Genomic DNA, 9329 nt, shown 5'->3' on the forward strand with positions numbered 1-9329 from the left:
GTTGCCGGGGAGTGCTTTTCGTGCTTAGCTTTTGTTGTTGAGTCTACTTCAATTAAGAAAAAAAAACAAAAAGATTTTGTTTCTTTAGGCTACACTTGTAGCCGTGCTACTAATATTCTTGTTTGAGTTTTTGCATGCACAGAACCCGTGATCGTCCCCTTCTTCCCCTTGATCCGGAAATAGAAAGGACTATTTCAAGAAGAAGAGTGGATATTAGATCCTTGGCTTATATCTCTTCAAGTGAGGAAGAAATTCAAGAAGAACAAGGAATGGGTGAACATCCCAGATTAGCCTTGAAGGAGCTTGGAGTGCCCGGGGTATATAGATTTGAAAGTGGGATAGCTCCTCCCACTACCCCGGCAAATGACTTCGAAATCCGTCCAGCAATGATCACCTTGATCGAGAGAAGGCAATATAGTGGGGCTAAGAATGAGAGCCCATTGAACCATTTGAAAGAATTTGAAAAATATTGCAATACCATTAAAGTCAATGGGGTTTCTCAAGAATTCATCCGCCTCAAGTTGTTCCCTTTCTCTCTAATCGGAAGATCCTTGGAGTGGCTAGACAAGGAGGTGAAGCCCAACTCCTTGAGAACTTGGGACGATGTCACAAAGGATTTCTTGTCCCGCTTCTACCCCCAAAAGAAGACGGCGGAGGCAAGAGCCTTGATTCAAGGGTTCAAGCAAAGGCCGAGTGAAAGCCTTTACGAAGCATGGGAGAGATTCAAAGAGTATCAAAGGGAGTGCCCTCATCATGGAATCCCCACATACCAAGTGATCCAAATCTTCTATGGCGGTTTAAGTCCCCAAGGCAAGTCATGCCTTGATGGAGGGGCCGGGGGCCCTATCATGAACATAACCGAAGAAGAAGTTGTGGACATCATTGAGGATGTGGTGACTTATTATAGGGATTGGCAAGATGGAGAGAGGGACTCTTCAAGCAAACAATCTTCATTGTATTCGGTGGACCATCTCAATGCAATCAACAACCTTTCCTCTCAAATGACAAATTTAGGGAAAGAGGTCACCGCAATCATGGCTAAGTTGGAGAGCACTTCTTCCTCTTCTCAAGCTTCTAATCTTCCCTCCCAATTTAAGGGGAGAGGTACTCCTTCTAACTCTCAACCCCCTCCCTCTTCGCATAATATGCCTTTGGGTTGTTTGTTTTGTGATGCATGTGGATCGTATGATCATGATTCTAGTGTTTGTCCTAATGAATGTGTTGATGAGTTTGATAACCACGAGAGTGAACATGTGAATTATGTGTCAAATAATAATGGTCAACGGTTTGATAATCAAAGGGGTCAATGGAATAGGAACTTCCAAGGCCAAGGCAATTTTGACAACTATAACCAAGGCGGTGGTTATAGAAACCAAGGGAACCAAGGTTCTCGTGGTAGCTATAATAGTCAAGGTTATAGTGGCCAAAATCAAGGCCAATATTATGGTAATCAAGGCCAAAATTATGGTACTCAAAACCAAGGTTATGGAAATCATAACCAAGGTAGTGGTAACCATAATCAAGGTGGTGGAAACCATAATCAAAATTATGGCCAAAATCAAAATAGGAGTAGTTGGAACAATCAAGGACGGGGCAATTTTCAAAATAATTCTCAAAGAGGTCCCCCACCCGGGTTTGTTCCAAAAACTCAAGGTGAAAGTTCCTATTCTCAACCTTCTTCACCTAGGACTAATTTGGAGGAGATAATTGAGAATCAAACCAAGTTGTTGAACACATACATGGCCGTGAGCGATAAAAAATTCAATGAAATGATGACCCACAATAAAATGCTTGAAAACCAAATCTCTCAACTTGCTAATGCCTTGAAAGATCATGCTAGCCCTTCTTCTTTACCTTCCCAAGGCCTTGACCCCAAGAAACCCGTGAATGCTATTGTTACTAGGAGTGGAAAGGTTCTTGAGGAGGTATTGCCTAGAAATGGTGTAGATAAGGAGATTCCTAGGGAGATTTTGGTTGAGGATGAGGAAAAAAGAGCATCATTGGATGAGGTAGTTGTTGAGACACCTAGAGAGGTGAGAGTAGAGAAAGAGATTGTAAGACCCAAACTCCCCTACCCACAAAAATTCATGAGACACAAATTGGATGAACAATTTGGGAGATTTATTGAAATGTTAAAACAACTTCACCTTTCTCTACCTTTTACCGATGTGATCAACCAAATGCCAAACTATGCCAAATTCCTCAAGGACATTTTGAGTGGGAGAAGAACTTGTGAGGTTGTGGAGACCATCAATTTGACCGAAAATTGTAGTGCTATCATCATGAACAAAATGCCACCCAAGTTGAAAGACCCCGGAAACTTCTCCATCCCTTGTGCAATCAACAAAATGCAAATTGATAATGCCTTATGTGACTTGGGAGCTAGTGTGAGCCTAATGCCATATTCGGTTTATCAAAGACTTGAATTAGGGGAACTTCTACCTTCTAACATTACCTTGCAATTAGCGGATAGGTCTATCAAATTTCCAAAAGGTAAAGTAGAAGATGTCCCTTTGAGGGTTGGGAAGTTTGTGTTTCCGGTAGATTTTGTTGTTCTTGAAATGGATGAGGATGCCACCATTCCAATCATTTTAGGTAGACCCTTTCTTGCTACCTCGGGAGCCATGATTGATGTGAGAAATGCTAAGATCTCCCTTAAGGTGTGAGAAGAGGTTATTGAATTTGATTTGAATGAAAGCATGAAATATCCATGTTCTTCTTTGGAAAATTGTATGATGATTGATTCACTTGATATTGTTGTGTCTTCCATGCATGAGCACTTGCTCACTTCTAACGATGCTCTTGAGAATGTATTGTTGAACAAAGACAAGGTAGGTGCTTCATGCAAGGAGATGAATTTCTATGAGGAATTACTTGATGGAAGTGTGGAGGATGTGGATGAGCAAACATGCTTTGGAATCTCAAGCAATGAAGCTTTGCAAGCAACCACATCACAAGAAGGTAATGGTGTGCCTATGGTAGAGCTCAAACCTCTACCATCACACCTTAGGTATGAATTCTTGGGCCCTCATTCTACTTACCCCGTGATAGTTAGTGCATCCTTGAGAAAAAGCCAAGCTCAAGCGTTATGTGGTGTTTTGAGAAAACACCAAAGTGCTTTGGGGTACACAATTGATGACCTTAAAGGTATAAGCCCCACTTTGTGCCAACACCACATAACGCTTGAGGAAGGCGCCCTTCCTTCTATTGAACGACAACGGAAACTACATCCCCAAATGGGAGAAGTAGTTAAGAAAGAGATCACCAAGCTTTTGAATGCGGGAATCATATTCCCCATCTCAAGCTCAAGGTGGGTTTCCCCCGTGCATGTCGTTCCTAAAAAGGGGGGTATGACCGTAGTTGAGAATGAGAAAGGTGAGCTCATTCCAACTAGAACGGTCACCGGTTGGAGGATGTGTATAGACTATAGACGTCTAAACACATCAACCAAAAAGGATCACTTCCCTCTCCCTTTTATTGACCAAATGCTTGAAAGGTTGACTAGGCACAAATTCTATTGCTTCCTTGATGGATATTCGGGATTCTTTCAGATTCCCATTCATCCCGAAGATCAAGAAAAGACAACCTTCACATGCCCCTATGGTACTTTTGCATATAGAAGAATGCCCTTTGGATTGTGTAATGCTCCGGCGACCTTTCAAAGGTGTATGATGAGCATTTTTGGGGACATGCTTGAAGAGGAAATGGAAGTTTTCATGGATGATTTTTCTGTGGGAGGTGTTTCATTTGAGGATTGCCTCAATAATCTTGAGAGATGCCTAGAAAGATGGGAAAAGGTCAATTTGGTGCTTAATTGGGAGAAGTGCCACTTCATGGTGGAGGAAGGGATAGTGCTTGGGCACAAGATTTCAAATAAGGGCATTGACGTGGATAAGGCAATGATTGATGTGATAGAAAAGCTTCCACCTCCGATAAATGTCAAGGGAGTGAGATCGTTCCTTGGTCATGCGGGTTTTTATAGGAGATTCATTAAGGACTTCTCACTCATTGCTAAGCCCCTAAATGACCTTCTTCAAAGAGATGTTGAGTTCAATTTTGATGACAAATGCTTGAAGGCATTTGATACATTGAAGAAGGCCCTAATCTCTACTCCTATTGTTCAAGGCCCAAGGTGGGATCTTCCTTTTGAGTTGATGTGTGATGCAAGTGATTGGGCAATTGGAGGTGTTTTGGGACAACGGGTAGACAAGAAACTTCATGTCATTTACTATATGTCCAAGACTCTCAATGGGGCTCAAAAGAACTACACAACAACGGAAAAGGAATTTTTGGCTATTGTGCACTCTTTTGAGAAATTCCGGTGTTACTTGTTGGGTTCCAAGACCATAGTCTTCACGGATCATGCGGCCCTCAAGTATCTCTTTTCTAAAAAAGAGTCCAAGCCAAGGTTGATTCGATGGGTACTTGAATTACAAGCTTTTGAGATTGAGATTAGGGACAAGAAGGGTGCGGAGAATGTAGTGGCGGACCATCTTTCTCGCCTTGAAGGGGATCAAATTCATGATGATGGTTTACCAATAGAAGATAAAATGCTTGATGATTTCTTATATGCCATAGAGGTGAAGGAACTCCCATGGTATGCCGATTTGGTCAATTTTCTAGCATGTGGGGAGTTTCCACCTTCTTTCTCCAAGAATCAAAAGAGGAAGATCAAAAGAGAAGCAAGGCACTATTTGTGGGATGAACCTATCTTATACAAACGTGGGGTTGATGGTTTACTTAGGCGTTGTGTTCCAAATGAAGAGGTGCCTAGTGTTTTAAAAATGTGCCACTCGGACCCTAGTGGTGGACACATGGGTGTTTCCAAGACCGCTACTAAAGTCCTTCAAAGTGGTTTTTGGTGGCCACATCTCTTCAAGGATTCATGGGGCTTTGTTAAATCATGTGACCAATGTCAACGAGTTGGGAACATTTCCAAGCGAAATGAGATGCCTCAACAACCTATCCTTGAATTGGAGGTGTTCGATGTGTGGGGAATTGACTTCATGGGACCATTTCCCTCCTCATATGGGAATCAATATATTCTTGTGGCAGTGGACTATGTTTCTAAGTGGGTTGAGGCCATCGCCTCTCCGACAAATGATCACAAGGTTGTATTGAAGTTATTCAAGAAGATCATCTTTCCAAGGTTTGGTGTCCCAAAGGCGGTGATAAGTGATAATGGATCCCATTTTGTCCATAATGCCTTTCAAAAGATGTTGAGGAAACATGGTGTGCTTCAACGATTTGGGCTTCCCTATGAACCTAAAACGAGTGGCCAAGTTGAGGTTTCAAATCGTCAACTCAAGCTTATTCTTGAAAAGACGGTTGCTCGAAATAGAAAGGATTGGGCGGACAAATTAAATGATGCTCTATGGGCTTATAGGACGGCTTTCAAGACACCCATCGGTACCACTCCATATCGCCTTGTCTATGGAAAATCATGCCATCTCCCGGTTGAGCTTGAACATCGTGCCATGTGGGCCATCAAGAAGATAAATTTTGACTTAGCAAGTGCGGGAGAGAAGAGGTGGTTGGACCTTCATGAATTAGAGGAACTTCGACTTGATGCTTACGATCGTGCTAGCACTTACAAAGCTCGATCCAAGGAGGTTCACGACAAGTTGATTGAGAAAAAGGAGTTTTGTGTAGGTGACAAAGTCCTCCTCTATAATTCTAGAATGAAGTTATTCACCGGAAAACTCATGTGAAGATGGAGTGGTCCGTTCTTGGTAAAGGATGTTTTTGGTAATGGTGCCGTGGAAATTTCTCCTTTGGATTCCTCATCGACATTTAAGGTTAATGGTCATCGGCTCAAGAAGTACTTTGACAAAGTGTTTGTTGGTCTTGTCCACCATATGATTCTTTTCCAATCACCTTGAGTGGAGTGATGCACGTCGAGCTAACGACGTTAACCAAAGGCGCTTACGGGAGGCAACCCGGATTCTCATCTCTTTTTCTTTTCTTTTCCCTCCGTTTCATTTTCCTTGTCTAGTTTTGATCTTACTAAGTGTTGGTTTTGTGTTTGTTTTGTAGGTTGCCCATTGTTATCTCTTGTTGAAAAGAAGGGGTTCTATGAAGTGTTTAGAGTGCAGGGGAGAGGGCTCCCCGAGGGCTTGGAGAGACCTCGGGGGCCTCTCCAGCTTTAACAAGAAAATTGAATCAGGAACTCCCCGCGGTTGCCCCGCGGTCTCTCCGCGGGCGCGGGGGAGTTTGGAGAGGTCTCGGCAAATTGGAGAGGGCGCGGCCCTTAAATCAGCCAAAAAGAAGAAAATGGATCAGGAACTTCCCGCGGTTGCCCCGCGGGCGCGGGAAGTTTTGGAGAGGGCGCGGCTGTTTTGGAGAGGGCGCGGCACCCATCAGGTAAGAAATGCGTAAAATTGGTCAGGAACTCCCCGCGGTTGCCCTGCGGTCTCACCGCGGGCGCCGGAGAGTTCCCGAGACCGCGGCACTATCGGGAGAGGGCGCGGGATTCTGGGTTTACATTACCCGGAAATCCCCTCCCCTTCTCTCTCCTCTCTTATTTTCTCATCTCCTCTCTAATTTTCCTCTTTCTCTCTCTACATACACTCAAACCCTAACCCCAAATCATCAAATCCTTACTCCTTTCTTCAATTTTTCCATCAAATTTTCACAAAAACTACCTTATTTCTCCATTTTCATCACTTCTACTCAAGTTTCTCGTGATTTTTCGGCAAATTCCGGTAGTGTGTGGTGTTCTTGGCTTGTTTTAAGTCTCCAATCTTGGTATACTTCTAACCTTTGTATTATTCTTGTCACTTTCAATTGATTTCTTTACATTGGTTGGTTTATCTTGATTTTGAGCATGATCTTTGTGTTTCATGATTATTTTTGTGAAGTTTGGTATTTTTGAGTGATGATTGATTTTTCTAGACAAATCTTGCATATATTTGATGGATGATTATTAATATTGGTATTTGTTGTTGGAATTTTGGTTGTTGTGTTGATTGAAACAGGTACCTTGTAGTTTTTGGGGGTTTTGGTTGGATTTGAAGGAGGATTGTGAGTGTTTGAGGTGTTTGTTGTTTGATTGAGGGAGTTGGATTATTTCTTGTGCATTTTGTGTGAGCTTGTGTGAAAAAAAAAAAAACAAAAAAATGAATTTGTTGAGGCGATCAAAGAGAAGCAAGAACCGCTCAACCCAATCTCCTGGCCAATCTTCTCAAGGCCATTCCTCTACCCCTAACCCTCAAACACATTCTACTAACCAAGATGACGCCCCTCCTCCTCTCCCTCCTCTTAAATTATGGAACCGGTCTAAGCAATTGCCCATTTACAACAAAATGAAAGACCGTAGGTTTAGACCCACCCGCCACTACTTCCGTGACGATATGGCCAAGCTAGGGATAGATAATGATCTTGAGGTGCTTCTCAACAACCTTAACTTAGGTGAATTCTTGAAGTTTAACCCCCGTACATACTTGGAACCCTCGATCGAGTTTTTCTCCACCTTCGAGTTCAATAGGGTTGGGGACACCGACTATATCATCTCCTTCCAACTCTTCAACATCAAACACACCATGAACCTAGCCGAGTTTAATATGGCCTTAGGTTTCAACCCCGATGGTGATATTTTCGAACCTCTTATCACCCTTGCCCAAAGTGAGTACAACGAGGTTGCTTGGTGGAGAACCATAGCCCACAAAAAGCATTTCGACTCTAAAACTTCCCTTGCTAGTGAGATCATTCATCCGGTCCTTAGGATCCTCCATAGAATTCTTGGGTACTCGGTCTATAGTAAGCAAGATTTGGGTAAGTTATCTCGGGAGGAGATAGTGGTTTTGTGGAAGGCTACTAAGCCGGAATTGGGTTCTAGGATAAACTTTGGGTACATTTTCATGGAAGGGTGCAAGGAGATAATGCACGGGGTGAAGACGGGAGAGGTTCATTGTGGGGGCATGGTGACCCGCTTGGTGAGGTATTTCAACCAAGAGCGGTTCTTGGAGTCTTGCACTCCGGTTGGAGGGAGTGAGGACATTTGGATCAATTTGAGGCAAGTTAACACCCTCCGCTTCATTACTAGTACTAAGAGAGCCGGTACCTACTCTTGGTTAGTAAGGAATACCCACCACTGCCTTTTACCTAACCCGATCGCTACCTCCATTTTTCGCGAGGCTAGAAATGTATGGATGGTCCCTAGGGACAATGGTAGGGTTGATGAGGATGAGATGGAGGAAGATGTTAATTTTGTTGAGGGGGTCGGGTTAGAGGAAGTGCATGAGGAGGAGGAGGAAGGAAGAGGAGAAGAACAAGAGGAACAACAACAACAACCATTTCAACAACAACAACACCAAGGAAGAAGAAGAAGACAACAACGACAACAACAACAACAAGAACAACAACAACAACCGCCATATGACATTGAGCAAGATATGGCGGCTATGTGGGCGCAAATAGACCGCATGAGACTTTCCATGCATGGTATGTATTCCGACCACCAAACTCTTTCTTATCAAACTAGTGCCTTATATGATGCTAGTGTACGTAGGGGGGAGGTCGCACCCCCGGTCAACTACCCTTATGTGCCGCCCCAACAAGGGTCGGTACCTTCCCGGGGTGGAGATGGCCTCCCTACGTACCCTTATTGGCAAGGGGTTGAGAGCCCCGATGTGCCAAGGCGCAACTTCCCGCCTTATGACTATAGGGCCCCGGGGGGGAGTGATTATAGGGGTGACCCCGCTTATTATTATGTTGACCCCCGTCACCCCGAGCCCCTCGTTCAACAACCGCCCTTTGACCAATTGACCCCATCCCAACAGGACCTATTTAAGGGTTATTACGGTTTTCCACCCGGTTTCACCGGAGGTTGGGATGGGGGCGATGGTTTTGGCGGTGATGATGGTGCCGGCCCGAGTGGCCATTAGTCTTTTTATTTGCATATTTGTTTCCCTTTTGCTCTCCCCTTTTCCCTATTTTTGCATGGTTGTCGGCATCGGGGTCGATGCTTTCATTTTGTGAGGGGGGAGGGTCAAAAGGATGTGTTAGCATGGGGACGGCACCTTTGGCTCGGTGGGAAGTTTTAGATAAGGTTTTTGGTGGATTTTGGATATTGGTCTTGTTGTTGTGTTGTTTGTTGTTGATTATTTCTTTGGATGATGCTTTTGGGATCTTCTATAAAATTTTTGATGATGATGGGTTCTTCTAGGTTTTTGTATATAGTTAGTGTTTTCGTTTTCTTTATTGTTTGCTTTTGTTTGGAAGTTACTAACAATTTCACTTTGTATATATATATAGCTTTCTTTTCTTTTACTCACCTTGTTCGTAGCTCATGCTTTGGATTGCGGAGCCCTTTGGAGAAGCTTCTGCGA

General features: G+C 43.5%; 1 non-coding gene across 1 annotated transcript; it reads right to left on the reverse strand.

Annotated features, from left to right (window-relative positions):
- Window positions 1-654: 654 nt before the first annotated feature.
- Window positions 655-760, reverse strand: LOC145596243 (small nucleolar RNA R71). Its single transcript, XR_014103107.1, has one exon. It is a non-coding gene; the product is annotated as a small nucleolar RNA R71 (small nucleolar RNA).
- Between the last annotated feature and the right edge of the window lie 8569 nt (window positions 761-9329).

Source organism: Chenopodium album, chromosome 19 (genome assembly GCF_948465745.1).
Source record: "Chenopodium album chromosome 19, dcCheAlbu1.1, whole genome shotgun sequence".
NCBI lineage: Eukaryota > Viridiplantae > Streptophyta > Magnoliopsida > Caryophyllales > Amaranthaceae > Chenopodium > Chenopodium album.